The 16,809-nt window shown below is 42.5% G+C and overlaps 1 protein-coding gene across 1 annotated transcript in view; it reads right to left on the minus strand.

Moving 5' to 3' along the window:
- efnb3b (ephrin-B3b) overlaps positions 1-16,809 on the minus strand; it is an 80,027-nt gene that overhangs the window by 23,236 nt on the left and 39,982 nt on the right. The window lies entirely within an intron of this gene.

The following is a 16,809-nucleotide window of genomic DNA, read 5'->3' on the forward strand; positions in this document are numbered from 1 at the left end:
CTGCTTTGGGGTGGTGGTAGCTATTTTCAGAATTATGTAACATTTCCAGTGGTGACTTATTTTCATTGTTCTACCAAGTAGCAGGGTAGCACGACCACACACTACACCACAATAGAGAAATTATTGCACAGTCTGATGCTCCACCATGAGTAACACCTGCAACTCCCCATCATCTGCTTCAAACAAGTGGGATGCTTGGGTGGTACAGAGCAGAGGTCAAGCTCTATTTCTTTAATGAGTTCTCAATTTAATGTGCTTTAGTACAAAATATTATCTTTTTATAACAGGAGATGTTTCTTGGTGTGGAATAGCACAGCACCTTCAATAAAAGTATAGTGTTGCTGTAGCTTAACTACTTCTAATCAAGAATAGCTTGTAGCTTCAGGAGCTACAGTTTCAGCTCTTTATTCCTCAGTTAAATCATTCTTTTCTTCATATAAAGGAAATTTGTTACAAGCACACCTTAACTATCACTACAGTATTCCTACTGTATTACTCTTATTTTTGTTAATACCATTATTATTTCTTTCCATGTCAGGGGCCAAAGTTCTCCACCATCTGTCTCAGGGCCCCAACTCATAGATCAAGAAACACTGGAGACATAGAAAACAGTCTCTCTTTTCTCTCTCCCCTCAAGTTTCCCTCTCTCATCGCATGCCAGTCTTTCAATCAGCGGCTATGTCACATAAAGTAGACACTGTGCATATACACACACACACATACACACTTTAAACCTGGCTCGGTTTTACTGTTTAAATGCACCAGCCAAGACTCAGCTAGAACACAATCCTGACGAGCATGGAGGTCCTTCTAATGGATCAACACGGATTCAGTACAATGCGCGAGTGTGTGTGTGTGTACGCTTGCCTTAAATGTCCATGAACCATGAATGTGATACTTAAATACTTAGCCGTGCATCTGTGCATGTGTGTGTTCTTTGTGTTGTATGCTTAAGCCTATATGGGCATATACATCAGAATTCAAAAAATGTTTTACTAATCCTTAACAGTACAGCCCATTTCCTCTTTCGTTTTTTAAAAAGATCTTCCTCACCACCCCCCACCATTATTCTTGTTTCCAAAAGAGGAAAGCAGGAGAAACACACACACACACACACACACACACGCACACACACAAGCACACACACACACATATACAGAACATGGGAGCCAGCCAGCCGAAATAATACATCTTGACATCTGTGCCTGCATACTGCTCGAGGGAGAGATTGGAGAGAGAGAAAGTGGAAAGAAGAAGGGTGAGATATGAAGGGAAAGATGAGGGACAGCAGAAAGCATAGGGCAATTATATACTGTTGTTGTGTGTATGTGTGTGTGTGTGTGTGCATACGTGTATGTGTGCGTGATCTTATATATGTCTATATGTGAACAACAGTGAGAGAAAAAGACTGATGACAGTTGTATTTGTTTAGCTTCTCCGTGATTAAAGCAGCCTGCAAGAAGCTGTGTGCTTAGCTGTATGGGAATCTGTCGGGTTTTTGTGTGTGTGTGTGTGTGCGTGTGCGTGCACATGCTCGCGCTTGCCTCTGCTTTTTTCAGGTGTATTTGCTCTCTGTACGCATCAGTCTGTCTTCAGTTTTGAAGTGTGTTTATGCGTGTCTCTTAAATCCTTTCTTGCACATCATGTCTTGGGGTTGATGCATGTGAGCGTGTGTGAGTGTGTATTGCAGTCTGTCTTCATCTCCTCCCTAAATGTGTGTTTTAGCGTCTAATCTCCTGGTCTCGTTTGCTTAAGTGAAATCATCCACGGATGTCTGGTGCATGCGGAACTGGAAAAACCTGTGTGTGTGTGCGCGCGCGCGTGTGTGTGCTCATTAGTAGAAGGTTTCTCTCTGAGCTGTCCTGAAATTTGTTTGCATTCTCGTCTGTTTGATTTAAGTTAATGCCATATGACACCTGAAAGATATCTGTCTGTCTCTCTCTCCGTCACCTTCGTTTTCAAGTTCAACAGCAAGCTTTATTAACAGATAAGATCAGTCTCACACTGCCAAAGTGAAGCACGCAACACCAAAGTCTGTCAAGGCAGTTAAAAAACAAACGTGTGAAACAAACCTGCGCAACAATACTCACTGTAAATCCTATTAAACTTCAGGACAGCGTTACTATCTGTCAGACATGTTTTACAGGTACGTGCTTGTTTTAAAACAGTCATAAAATCATAATACTGTGGAACTCTGACTCTCACTTGACATTAAGCAACACATCCAATTCATGGAGTGACTGAGCCTTAAAACAAAAGGTCACAGGTTTGATCCATGTGGCCAATCAAAGTGTCCTTAAGGAAGATACTGAACCATACCTGCTCATCCACCACCTTTACTGGTAATGACTCACTGTCTTGCTCGAAGGCACTTCAGTAGGGAGGATACAATATATGGATATAATTCTTCTAATCATGTATTTTACAGTATTGTAAGTCATTTAAACATTTTCTCTTTTAAGTTTATTTTTCCAGCATGAAAACGTTAATCTTGTCTTGATCTGGAAACCGATAGCATACATTTTCATTTTCTGATTCCATCTTTTGACTCTGAAAAGACTACTCCTACTGAAATTTGCAAGTGGAAACTATTTGTTCTGTTATATCTGATAGCAAAAGTAATGCATGTATCTCTCCGCCGCTCACTTCTTCGTGCTGCCTTTCGACCTACAGCGGGGAACTGAGAGAGGGGAGAGAGCATCTAAAAGAGTAATAAGTGTGCAGTGAAGAAAGAGAACTGCAGACAGAGTGATGGACATGCAGAATGACAGAAACAGAGAACACGACATACGAGACACGGAGGAGAGAAAGAGAGTTTTCCCTCCTGAGTGAAACTTTTAACAGGGTCAAGTGTGAGGTTCTGATGTAAAAACAGCTCAGGCGAATTCATATTTTAAATGTGCCATTCACACACGCGGCACTGAACAGCACACACAGCTCCCGTAGGATCACAAGCCCACTACTCTTACCTCCAAGGACTGCTAGCAGCTCTTTTAAAGGCCTGGGTATGAAAAAAAAAAAAAAAAAAAAAAAAGCCACAGCATGCCAAAACATGGCAGATGGGAGATATTTTCCACTCACAAACTGACTGACAAAACCTCAAATAACTGATTTGGCGGTGTAAGTATTGATATAAGTGTGACGTACTCTCCACACTCAGGGGGCAAAAAGAGAACACTTCAACGTCAATGTCTTCTATGAGGGGTGCTTAGCTAAAAATATCAGTTCCACAGGAGGGCTCGGTGATAAAAAAAGGTAGCACAAATCCCAGAAAATAGGCAGAATCATGTTAGCATCTCATATAATGCGTCAGCCCTAAATAAACTATGACTAATTTGTCACTCAGTGTCATATTTGTGGGTTTAGCGACCTTTTTCTTCCTCGGCGCTGCCGCTAAAACTTCTTCGATTACTTTATCAGTAATCCATTTAAAGCAGTGTGCTCCATGTGTTGTAAATCTGTCTCGCTGCTCTAATCTTCAATTCATCACACATTTCCTAATCACACTCCAAAAATAACAAACCTGGAATTACTTACTCCTTTTCTTTCTGTACAGCAAGAGCTGAGCCAAATGCAAGCTATCAAAGGTTTATGGCGTGTGTATGAATCACTAAAGACTAACAAGCTACCCCGTTCACCTTGTTATATTGTAAAATAAAAGAAAAAACAGGACTTTACTCTTAATTAAAGCTTCAAATAATTTGAAATGGACCTGCAATAATGTAATAGTGCTTTCTTGGCAAGGTCGGGCTTATAAAAACAGTTCTTAAATCTTCAAAAGGGACAAACCTGGATAAATAAAGGTTGAACCAATAAAACAGGCTGGGCATTCTCCATTAAACCTTGTCTTTCCTCCCAGCCGGCTGGCTTCCAGAGGCAATGACAGCAGAACTGTTGCTGCAGATGAGGTAAGACGCTATTCGCCAAAACAGGGCCCTCTTCTCTTGCAGCGCCACCAAGAGAGCAACCGAGCGAGACTAGAGGTGCCAATGAATTAGTTCACTGTTTTCACTCATTATACCGAACTGACTGCCTCACTTTTTCTCTGTCTTTATTTACACCCTTTTCTTCATCTCCCGACTTCTCTGGCACCACACACACACAGCCAACAAAGACCCCGCTCATAATGAGGGCATAGCAGTGTCTGTGTGTGTTATTCTTTGTGTGGTTAATGTGTGTGTGTGTGTGTGTGTGTGTATGTGAAGGGAGGAGGATTATGGCAGTTCCAAAGCTGTGAATAGGGGCCAGGCTGGGCCTTGGCCCTGACTGAATTAATTACTCTAATTAGCTTCTTAATTGCATATATTAAACCAGTGGTTAGCAGGGCTGGAGCCGTGGTTAGGGTCTGGATCTAAAGCTGGAGCCGGGGGTGGGTACAGGCGGACAAAAGGGTTTTACACACAAACACACACATTCACACACACACACACACACACACACACATACACAGAAGTGGCAAACCAGATCTACCTTCCCCCACCCACTTGAGGTAGTCTGAAGTGGAGAAACAAGACCAAGCGCTCCCCTCTGTGATGAGGGTATTCAATTACCAAACCCCCCCACCCCCACCATCAATATATAATCAGCGCATACAGCAGCAGCAGATGTGTGGCACTAATATGGATGATAAGCCCCCCCAGAGGGAACAGAGAGGATTAATATTAGAACTACAGGGACTACTTGAAGCCGTCTTCATCTGAAACTCTTTACTATATCATTTACTCACGGCTCCACTCCATGTGACATTCGAGACGCCGAACCCTGCCGCTGATTTGCGACCACCGAGCCTCGCCCCGTCTGGCCCCGCAGCACGACACACAGACTTACACAGACCATGACAACATCAGGACCATTAGTTCCACCGCTTGTTCCACTTCCCAGCTTTTTTGGCTCGCATGTTTTGCACATTCTAAGCGATTATCAAACCCTTGGCTCTGCAGAGCGGACAACATGCATCAAATTAAGCTTTTTTGGCTTGACTTGACCCTACAGTAAAAAAAAAACAAAAGGCAGGCTGAAGCAGAGAGAGATAGAGATCCTCCAGCCAATAAAGGTGGAGTGTGTGGGAGGGGAAGGTTTTGGGCTTTGATGGCGAGAGGCGGGGGTAAAAAATTGTCGAAAAATGCCTTGTTGTATTTGTGAAATGTACCCAAAGTATCTCACAACAATGACGATTAGTCGAGAACAAGTAAACAGCCAGTCCGCTAATGAATCTCTCCTCAATAAACAAGTGGAGTACACGTGCACGCACACACACATTGCGCACGTGCACAGGCACCCAGTGATAATGATGTTCTTTGTGGAGTTTTTTGGGGTAATTAGGGCTGCTTAAATGGTGGTTAAAAAGGATTTGCGGCTGATTGTTTGTCCTTGTGTCTTTGAGCCGTGGGCCCTCTTGCTCCACTGAGTGTCAACACTGTCTTCTTCTACTGTCTCCTCACAGCACATAAAAATCCTTCTTTCATCAGCCCGTCCACAGCCAACCCTTCCTCTGCTTCCCCTTTTTTCCCTCTGTCTCTTCTTTGGCATGCTTAAGTGATTCTAGCTTGTCTTGTTTCCCTGTAATTTACTTTCTTTCACTTTTCCTCCTCCTGCTCCTCCTCTTCCTCTCCGTCTTCTACTGAACAGCTGCGGCTCCAATCCTTCTCGGAGAAAACCATAATCTCCCTCTCCCATGGCTGAGATCACGCCTGTTACTTATAGGCAAACTGTTTTTCATCAAAACAACAGCAGCAGTATGCATGTTCGCTTGCTCTCTGTTGGAGGAATAGTTCAACATTTTTGGGGAATACAACAATTTGTTTTCTTTCTGAAAGTTAGATGAGAAGATTGATACCAATGTCATGTCTGTGCGTTAAACACAGAGCTAGAGTCAGGATGTGGTTAGCTAAGCTTAGCGTAAAGACTGTAAGCAAAGGGAAACAGCCAGCCTGGCTTTGTCCAAACTTAGTTCAAACAAACACATAACACCATCTCTGACCTCTTCCATTGTGTGTCCAAGACCAAAACCATCAACTCTATCAAGCAAACTCAGAAAATTTTTAAAAAAAAAATAAAAAATTGTTGTTTACATTTCTGTTCTGTATGGGTTAAACAAACTGGACACATTGTGTAAATAAGCTAACTTTAGAGTTGTTGGTCGGTGTATTTTTTCAGTTCAGACAGAGTTAGCTTCCTGCCCCTGCTTCTTAATGTTAAGCTAGGCTAAACACAGACTGATGCTATCTTCTCATCTCACTCTCCGAAAGAAAACATGCGCTGATACATTGTGTAAATAAGACAGATAACATTGCATTTTTTCGCAGGCTATCAGTTTCCCCCTGTTTCCAGTCTTTATGCTAAGCTAGGCTAACCATGCCCTTACTCCAGCTGTTTCTTATCCCACGCTCAGAAAGAAAGAAAGTAAGTGTATTTCCCAAACTGTTAAATAATTATTTACAATAAAAAAGGGGAGGACAGATGGTTCTTCAAGTAAAGTTTAAACACAAAGTTTCTCAGTGTGTGTGTACGTGCATGCAAACACACACACACACACACACATCATGTTTGCATGTCTATGTGCTGAGCTACACATCTGTCTGTGTGAATGTGTTCATTATGTTGATCAGGGGTCATGTTTGCCTGAACTTGGACACTAAATCAAAGCTATATTAGCAGGCTAATGCATTCTACTGATGGCAGGGGTCAGCCGAGAGGTGCGCTTGTTTTAAACTCGCCCATGTTTGATTGCCGGGAAACACATCCTTCTGCAAAAGGTTCCTCAACAGAAGGCACCAGCACAATGACGCCTTTGTCTGTCAAGCTGTGATGGGGGACGAGAAAAGTTTGTGTATGTGTATGTAAGAGACAGACAGACAGACAGTGTAGGAAGGTTAAATGAATCATACAATGTTAACCAGGCCCAATCCAATTAAGGAGGGATTCTTCTTGTCTGACCTTTAACAGGAGAGACGTATTCACACTTACTCACGCAATCAACCCCCACCTCACCAACACAACTACACACACACACACACACACACACACACACACACATACACACACATACACACACATACACACACACACACAAACTCTCTAATACACTGTCAGCTCTCCATACAAACAGACAGACACACAAACAGGACTCTCATGCAACCACACACCAACATCCACAAATGCACCCTCTGCCCTCACACACAAGAGCTCAGCCAACATCACACACACACACACACACACACACACACACACACACACACACACACACACACACACACACAGCCAATCTCACAGACAGTAGCGCGGCTCTGATTGCTGACCTAAATCGGCCAGGCGATCTGTCACTTTCTCTTACTCACACTCAGCACACATCTTTTTTTTCATCTTTTTCCTCCCCTTTCTCTTCTCCCTCTCTCTTCTTTTTCTCTTGCCCAAATATCCCTCGCTCTCTCCCAGTGTCACTTTACATCAGCTCATTCCTGTCCCTCCCCTCTCTCCGATTATCTTTACCAGAAATGCCTTGGCCTCATTTGTATCCAACAATATAGGTGTGACGTACAGTATGTTGCGTGTTTACAGTGGCTTTGCAGTGACGCGCACACTGTATTTGTACATACTGTAATGAATATGATAAAGACACACACATGAATCTCATCTCTGGATTAATCACTTAGATCACTAGACCCTTCAGTTGACTATCATTCTTTTAAATACTCTCCACTTCCTCTTATGTATCGAGAGATGCAGATATACTTCATCTCTAGAGGGGAAATTAGTTGGATCCGTTGCACCAAACCCCTGCTGGCCTATTCTATTCCATTTTCCACTTTTGCGCTTTATTTGAGGCTATTTTCACACATGAGAGTTTAACTGACGCTGCTCGCCCCTAGAATTCGATGTGTTTGGTGGAGTGTGAAAAATGTGTTGCAAGCTAGAAAAGCAGTCTCAGGTCCACCTCAAAACAGTTGTCAGGGGTTGGCTTCGAGTGAACTCTGGGGATGTCTCCCGAGGGCCATAGCAGATGTGAAAGCCTAAACACATTTGAAGTGGAAAAATGTGTCACACAATTTTACTTATGTGTCACTACGTACAGTAAGATTCATGGTGGTCGGGAAGGGGAGGCTCTGGTCTGTGGCCCGATTTGTCATTTGTCATTAAAGAAGCAAACAGGTAAAACATGTTTTTGCACTCCATTAAATCCTAGGAAATACGTAGGTGTGTGTAGCACCTAAAACTCTAGGCAGGAATCAAAAGTCCTGCACACAGCCCTTCATCACCTAAGATTAATTTGGTAGATCCATGATGAATCTTATCTGAAGAGGATCTACCAACCGAAGCTTCATAACTAAAGAAAGTGAGTAAAAGTGACTGACAGTGTGCAGGATTCCTGGATCTTTTTCAACTAGGAAAATATAAAAAAAAACAAATGATTACACCCTTAACAAGCAGCTGCTCAAATACAGGCCAGGAGGGGGGCTGGTTACCATATTTGGGACGACATAAAGTTGAGTCCTCAGTCAACCTTGAAAAACCTTCCGTCGCTTAAAAGCACAAAAAAATTGAAATCATATTTATATAAACCATTGTAACATCACAATATCACTATAACAACAATGTCTTATCTTGTAACAGAAGTGCATACAAAACAAAACTGTGAATTATTTAAGAAGGCAATGAAAAACCGAACAGAATCTTTGCACAATCTGTATAAATTTGAATGATCATTTTCTAGCTTATAGTCAAAAAAGAGGGTGTTTGTTTAGTGGTTTTGGCTCTAAACAAAATTAAAATAGCAAGAGATGTTTAATATCCTCCATGTTTACACTAGAGGTAACAGGTATTCAAGTTTTTATTGCTTTATCTATGACAGGCGTAGAGATGGTATATATAGAGCTACACAAGGATTTCCATTTCAGTGGGATTTCTGTGTAAAAAAGCAGCCAATACCCTTACCAGAAACCCCTCACTGTGGTCATCTTATTTCTCCCTCCTTTACTCCCCTCTCTCTCCTTCCTGCAGTTCTTCCTCTCCTCTCCCCTGTGCCTGTGGTTGCTTTAGAGCCTGGCAGGAGGCTCAAATCAGAGGGCTTAAACTTGATCAAATATTCAGCAGATATAGATTTCTCAGAGTCCCTGGATTCCCCACCTCTTCCACACAGCTGCTTTCCATCTTTCCCTCCCTCTACGCATCCTTTACTTGAATCTCTCACTTTTGCTCTCCTCACCGCAGTCACAAACAAACACGAGTGCCTCACACACACACGCGCACACACACACACACATACACTCGCAGCCACGCACGTATGCACATGGGGAATCATAAACTAACGCAGAGTGGTGAAGAGGTGCGGCTCATTGAGGCTGCAGTGCAGTGTTTCTCTCCTCCATTGTCTTCTCTTTCTCTTCACTCTCAGTTTTGCTGTCGTTTCCCCATCTTTCTCTCTCTTCATCTGTCGCTCACTCCTTTTTCTCCGTCTCCCCCCCCTCTCTTTCTGTCCTCCCTCCCTCCCATCCCATCTGGAGTCTGTGTCATTTATTTCAGCTTAACCCTGATAAATAAACCAGTGAGTACCTCTGCATTATTGAACACTTTGACATTGCTGTGTGAGTATGAACGCACTGTGCTGGTCCTGCGCTGTCCAACAATTAGACCACACACACACACACACACACATATATTAGCCGCACCCTGTCCCAAATTGTTACACACAAAAACAAAATTTGTCATTAAAGAGTTAAAGAGTGACTCACAGATTCAAGAACACACACAAACACACAAGAAAGAGACAGACAAGAAAGACAAACAGAGGCAGAGAAGAGGAAAACAATACCCAGTCAGAGAGAAAATAAAGTTTGCAGAAAAGAGAGTGAGAAACCGTGGTATGCAAATGACTACCATACAGACACAAACACGCACCAACACACCATTAACTTTCTCCAAACACTCATAAACCTACCCAAAGACACACACATGCAAACATGCACAAACACACAGAGTTATTTTTCTAGGTGCGCAGGCTCCAGTCAGCTATTCTATTATTCATATTATAGGGGGTTGTTTATCTCTGCCATTGTGCGACGGCAAGCACCAGGCTCTCCGCAAAGCCCCGGGGGCCCTGCTCCCTAAACACACCACTGGGAGTCATTCATGCACACATGGCAAACACAGAAAATACATTCATGTCCACCCAGCATATCCATACATATATGTACAGTCACATAGTCACACACAAAACGCAATTACATATCTGTATCTGCGCGTGCGCACACACATATATACACACACATTCCGCCATCTGTCTTGGTATGCAACAACAACAACAACAACAACACTTCAGTCCCACAGTGACTGACCCATTCACCACAGCAGATCTCACCAAAACTTTATGTGTGTGTGTCTTTTTGGGTGTGTGTATGTGTGTGTGTGTGTGTGTGTGAGCTATTTTGAGTGTGTTTGCAACCACAAGGCTGCTTGTATGCCGATGTGTGTGTGTGAGTGCATATATTTATGAATGCCCTTGTGTATGCCGATGTGACCATGCATATGTTAGTGTGAGCACCAAGGAAGGCTGTTCTGGAAGGCGCGGACCTACCCAGTCGCCTCTCCGTTAGCTCTGCTAAACTTATGCAAATTCATGCTCTTAACGTTTATTTTTACAATATAAGTTGTACTTTTTGTGAATAATAATGGACAATGATAACATGACTATGAGTCAGTCATCAGGATAGGGAAATGGTCAATTTACCATTATGTAAACTCTCTTCCTGCCGATTCTGCTATCCAGCCCGTCGAGGTTTTCAAATGTAAATATTGGAGTAAACATCAAGGAAAAGGTGGAAGGGATAAACACCAGCTACGACCCTGACCACGTACACAAGCAAGACTATCTCTGCGTCCATCTCAACATTGGAGGAAACACCGTGGTAAACATGGAGGGATTAAACACCAGCTGCGATCCCGGCCGCATGGATCTTCTCTGCCAAGCACCCTGCTAGCTAATGTACAGGTGTTGGATAATAAACTGGAGGACCTCTGTGGCCACATCACTTTCCACGTATCAAGAACTGTAATATACTTTGTTTCACTGAAACTTGGCAAAATCTTGGAATACCAGACAGCACTATTTGACTCTTTTTCTGTAAACTGATCTGACAGAACAGAGGACTCTGGTGAGAAAAAAGGAGGCGGCGTGTGTTTTATGGTGACAAAAGATTGGTGTGACAGCAGGAATATTAAAATGCTATCACATTTCTGCTCACCTGATCTGGAGTTACCGATCACAGATAACAATGAAAAGTCCTACCTGAAGGAAGTAGAGTAGTAGAGTAGTACACGCTACACAACAACTTACACCTGAATGTCAGCAAAACTAAGGAGCTGATAGTTGACTTTGGGAAGAAGCAGGGCAGGAACTACTCCCCACTTGATATCAGCAAGCGAGGCAGAGACTGTTTCACCTCAGACCCTTGGGGAAATTCCGGGTATCTCCAAAAATACTGAGGAATTTCTACTCCTGCACCATTGAGAGCCAGGTAAGGAAACAGCACTGAACAGGACCGCATGGCCCTGTAAAGAGTGGTCTGTTTGGCTGAACGAGTGCTCTACTCTGCCTAAGGGATATTTACATCAGGCGCTGCAAGATTAAGGCTAGGAGAATCATTAAGGATCCCAACCACCCGGATAATGGCCTTTTCTCCCTTCTGCGGTTAGGAACAAGGCACCGGATACACCAGGCCAGCACTGAGAGGCACAGGAAGAGCTTCCATCCTCAGGCCACTAGGATCCTAAATGAGGTTACTGCCTAAGACTGCCCCCCCCCAACATCAAATATATATATATTTATTGCTATTCCTATTCTATTTAAACTCTTTTTAATGCACAAATTGAAGGAACTGGTGGGATTACATTTCACTTTGATTGCGTCTTATATGATTACATGTGACAAATATACTTGATCAATTGATTAATTAGTGACGTGCATGTGTGTGTGTGTGTGTGTGTGTGTGTGTGTGTGAGACAGAGAGAGAGAGAGAGAGAAAGAGAGAGATCTATCTGATATGAGGTCATATGTATGTTGACTGTGAGCCTGCAATCATTCACTGCTGTTAGTGTGTGTTCCAACATGTATGTGTGCGCTCTTGTGTGTGTGCATTTACTTGTGTGTGTGTGTGTGTGTGTGTGTGTGTGTCCCATTCGCCTGACAGGGGCAGCGGTGATTGAAAGTGACCGCGTTGTTTCAGTGTCAACCTGCAGATGAGATACCATGTCTGTGTGTCAACTGAAGCTCACATCCCATTCACATCAGCCACACACACACGACAACAAACTGACCTGTCTGTTGTCATCTTCTTCTTTCCATCTCTTTCTTTCTCTTCCCCTCCTCTCTCTTTACTCCCTGTTCATCCCTCTTTTACCTTTTTCTTTTTCTTCCCACTCGTCTCCCCGCTCCCTCTGCCCTCTCTGCATCTTTCCTGCCTTCACTTCCATCACTCAGTTTCTGAGAGGCCGCTTGAATAACAGTCAGTTTGCAGAAATTACAAAAAAAATGTCCCTGTTTTTTTTTTTTTTAGGTCAATCCACAGAACATGTTGTAAACAGGTTTTATAAGAACTAATTCAGGTTTTTTTTTTAAAAAGCAGTACAGATCAAATTATTCACAGACAGGTCTGTGGATGATCCAGAGTAACCAGGAAATTGTTGCTAAAAATAGATTTTGCAGTTGAATTCTTTAAATGTCATTTTCTAATGGGCACCATGAGTGACATTCTTGTCACCTCAGTCATACTGGGCCAGAGGCAGAAATCCCAGAGACAAATATCTCAAAACTTGGGCACATAAATTTGAAATACCTGGATACTACATTAGATAAGTGAGAAAGCATTTTTTTTTCATAATTTGGGTGAACTGGATGTCTAAAATCAGCTGGACCGGTTTTCACAACAACTCTTCTGTTCTCCTCATGTGTATGTTATGTTTTAAACCAGGTCAGCTGTATGGAGATGGTCTCCTCTTGCAGTTCTCATTAAATAAGACACACGTCATCAAGACCGCACTGATTGTGAATGTGTGTGTGCATGTGTATGTGCTCATGCATGCATGCAACAAGTGTGTGTTACACAAGGCCCTGGCGCCTGCTTTCAAAGGATTCATTAAAAGCAGTGAAAGGCTTGATCTGCGGTTTGGGTTGATGTACTGAGCATGTCTGTGTGTGTGGGTGTATGTGTGTGTGTGTGTGTGTGTGTGTGTGTGTGTGTGGGGCGGGATTTGAATAGTGAAAGAGATGAGGAGAGGGGAGAAACTAAAGGGTGGAGAGACTGAGGGAGAGACACAGACGGAGAGAGAGGGAGAGTGTGAACGAGAAATGGGTTTACATAAACTCTGACCTCGTGTTATGAATGAAAACATCAATCAATGAGTATAACTAATCGATTTTCCCACTCTATCTCTCCTCTCCCCAGGACTCGGAAATAAAGAATTACATTTAATGGGATTCGAGTAATCTAATTACAAAACAGTGGCATCTGTAATGCATTAGTGACTTGCAAAAACAAAGCAATCAGACAGGAAATTTTGGATTTTTTCAGATTACTTGCTAGATTTTCTCAAGACATGATTAGAATGGAAGACACAAACATTATTTTTTGATTAGTGATCCTACTTGTGGATGATGACAACACAAATTATGACATGGAAATTAAATCATAAAGAGTTTTTAGTATCATTTATTATGCACTGTAGTGGCAAACTTCAAAGGAAACAGATTGCAAGTTACTCGTAATCTGTAATGAGTTTAACTTAATTAACCTCCACTGCCTTGTCTCCTCCCTCCACATTGCCACACATACACTTTCCATGTGTGCTTGGCCCGCAGTGTACAAACTGAATCATGCTATGCTATAGATTAATTAAAACAAGATTTCCCTGAGGCTTGTGCATACATCAGTGCCCTCATACACATGCACAAACATACATTTACAGTTACTACATTCAGGAACAAATCAGTCCACAGTGTGTTCAATATGCACAATATTCTCCCTATAGGGCCACACTACTGCAGATATGTGTCTCCAAATGAACAGTAAGATTAATAGCTATTAATTATCTCACAGCCTCATTAAGTACACAGAAGCTCTGGTGAGAGACTATAAGAACAATTCTTCATTAGAAGACATGCAATCAAAGACACGCTGGTCACTATACACAGGCTATCTGTTGATGTTATCAGTACCAAATGCTCTCTACTATCAGCTACTCACCTGTCTCCTCACCTCTCCAAGTCTCTCCCTCTCCAAATGTGTGAGTGCATGTGTAATGTGTGTGGTTGTGTGTGTGACCTAGTGTCGCAGCCGTCATTGATCGGGCTGGAGCTGTCAATCGATCAGTCTGGCCTGTATGTGGAGATAAAGGTGTTTCTATCTCTGGACACTCCAGTTGCCAGGTGGAACTACAGAGGAGAGGTGGTCAAAAATAGAGACAGAGGGCCACATTCGGCCCTTTGAGTACATGTTTTTGGTCCGGCAAAGTGTTCCATGAGGGTATTTACTTCACTGCAATGTAACCTAATTCTAGTTTAAGACAGATTTTTTTTTACATTGATGGAAGTTTCCGACGATAAGCAGACGACTATCGCTATCTGTGCAAACATGGGAGATGAGGAATTTAACCTCGTGGTCATTTTGAACACCAAAGATAAGAAAAACTAACTGGGACAGTCCCTAAAACAACAGATCTCATGGTGATGGTGCATAATCGGTATGCTGCTGAATACCTGATGGCTTGACACGCAAGTGAAAAGATATTTTGTACCAGATTTCAACAGATGATAATACTAACACAAGCTCTGGAAGGCAAACTGGAGTCAAACCTGTTGTGTTATACTGTATTTCTAAATTATGGAGGCCCAGTAATGGGTTTCTGTACATGTTTTGTGAATTCTGAATTTGGACAACAACAAAATCTGACAACCCCTGATATTTACAACTGAAGTGCATCTGTACAGACAATATGTATGAGATGTGGACTGTACAACAGCAGTTCAATAAAAGGAAGAAATTTTGTACACTGAGTGGATATTGGACTGGAAAAGAACATAGTGGTACACCAATGTAATTAAATGTACTGTAGAAATAGATGCACGCTAATGTTTCCCAGTGATAAATATACTATACATTTATAAGTATTAGCATTTAATATTACATATATAGTAAAGTATATGAAGCAAGCATTAGCCTGCTAGCATAATTTCACAATATTGATATAAAGATAGAAAAACATGTACATGCTCATAAACAGATGTTAAATCAGGAGATAGTTTAATGTAACTATCAGGGAGTCTGTTTTGTCGTGTCAGTTTCTTGCAGTATTTGATGTTGCTGTTCGTTTGTTCAACATCTGTCAGTCATCGAATCAGGTATCAGCAGGTATCAGATTGCATTAATTTTCCTCCCTACTTATCAGGCCCAAATTCCTATATCATAGGGTCCTTGGGTGCAGTACAGTGCACCTATACACACATACATACACACACATACATACGGTGGCTTACTGCACTGCTGCATGCTATCTCACCTACTCATATCTAATCTGAGAGAAATACTTGTATGCTGATAATGATGCAGGGTGCAGAAGAAATATGCCCAGTGCCTCACCTCTCTTCACAAACACGCCGGGTATGAGGACTGATAGCAAAAACCGAGATCACCAGAAACCGGCGAACAAATATAGAATACAAAGAGGCATGAGGGACTTCACAGACTTCGAGAGATCTTATATTCTCTTTGTCTCTCTCTCTCTCTCTCTCTCTCTCTGTCTCTCCATCTCTGTCCCAGCTTCCTCCTCCTCCTCCTCCTCCTCCTGGCTCTACTCGTTCCATAGTTTTTAGGGTTTTTTCTACCCGCAGATAAAAAGAAGTGAAAAGAGCATTTGCACACCTGAGTGAACAGAGCTCGCAGGTGCGTGGGAGGAGAGCTATGGGAATCAAACAGGGTCTCTCTCTCTCCCTCTCTCTCTCTCTTGCTTTGTCTATCCTGCTCACTCTCTCACTCCTGAGGGTTTTTTTTTACAGTGTTCGTGTTTGTACTGGAAACTTGCGGGCGTGAGAGAGAATGTGTATGTGTGCATGCGCATGAGTGTGTGTTGCATTCATCGCTCCAATTGTGAATGCTGAATGCTCTCGGCTCCCCCGGCTGTATTTAAAAACAACCCACAGGTTTCGGCTGACGCGACCTTTACTCGCAGATTGTTCTGTCCGATACAAACGCTTGGCCTGGCTCGCCTTGATGACCTCATCAGGTCTTCACAGCCTAACTCCAAACAAACCTTCCGAATAAACCAAAACAAACTGTGCTTGGCCATTCGCGGTCACTGCAAGTCTAGCAGAAACAATAAACAGGCCCCAGGCCAGCACAGCAGCAGAGCAGGACAAAGACATAGCAATGACAGATACACACACACACACACACACATACACATACATACACTCTTAGAATGATGCTGAAGCATAAATGTAACCATACTTCACTAAACACAAAATCCCACTTAAGTGGCAAAGAAGGGCAAATCCTGTGACACACTGCAACAAATGAAAAGACTGGCAAGTTTCTCCTTGTGCTTAGAAAAAAAAGAGATGAAGTGTTCAATTTCACAAAGATGAAATTAATTAACGTCAGTCAAATAATCTTCAGGCACATCAAGATTTGATTTTTAAAAAAAATTATCCTGAAAACTACACACCCAGCTGGTCATTTTTTGCAGTGTACGTCCTCTACTGTATCCGCCCATGGACCGGATCACACACAATTCTCAAACCTAATTACTCTAAACACACCCGCC

The sequence above is a fragment of the Thunnus albacares genome, chromosome 22 (assembly GCF_914725855.1).
Source record: "Thunnus albacares chromosome 22, fThuAlb1.1, whole genome shotgun sequence".
Lineage (NCBI taxonomy): Eukaryota > Metazoa > Chordata > Actinopteri > Scombriformes > Scombridae > Thunnus > Thunnus albacares.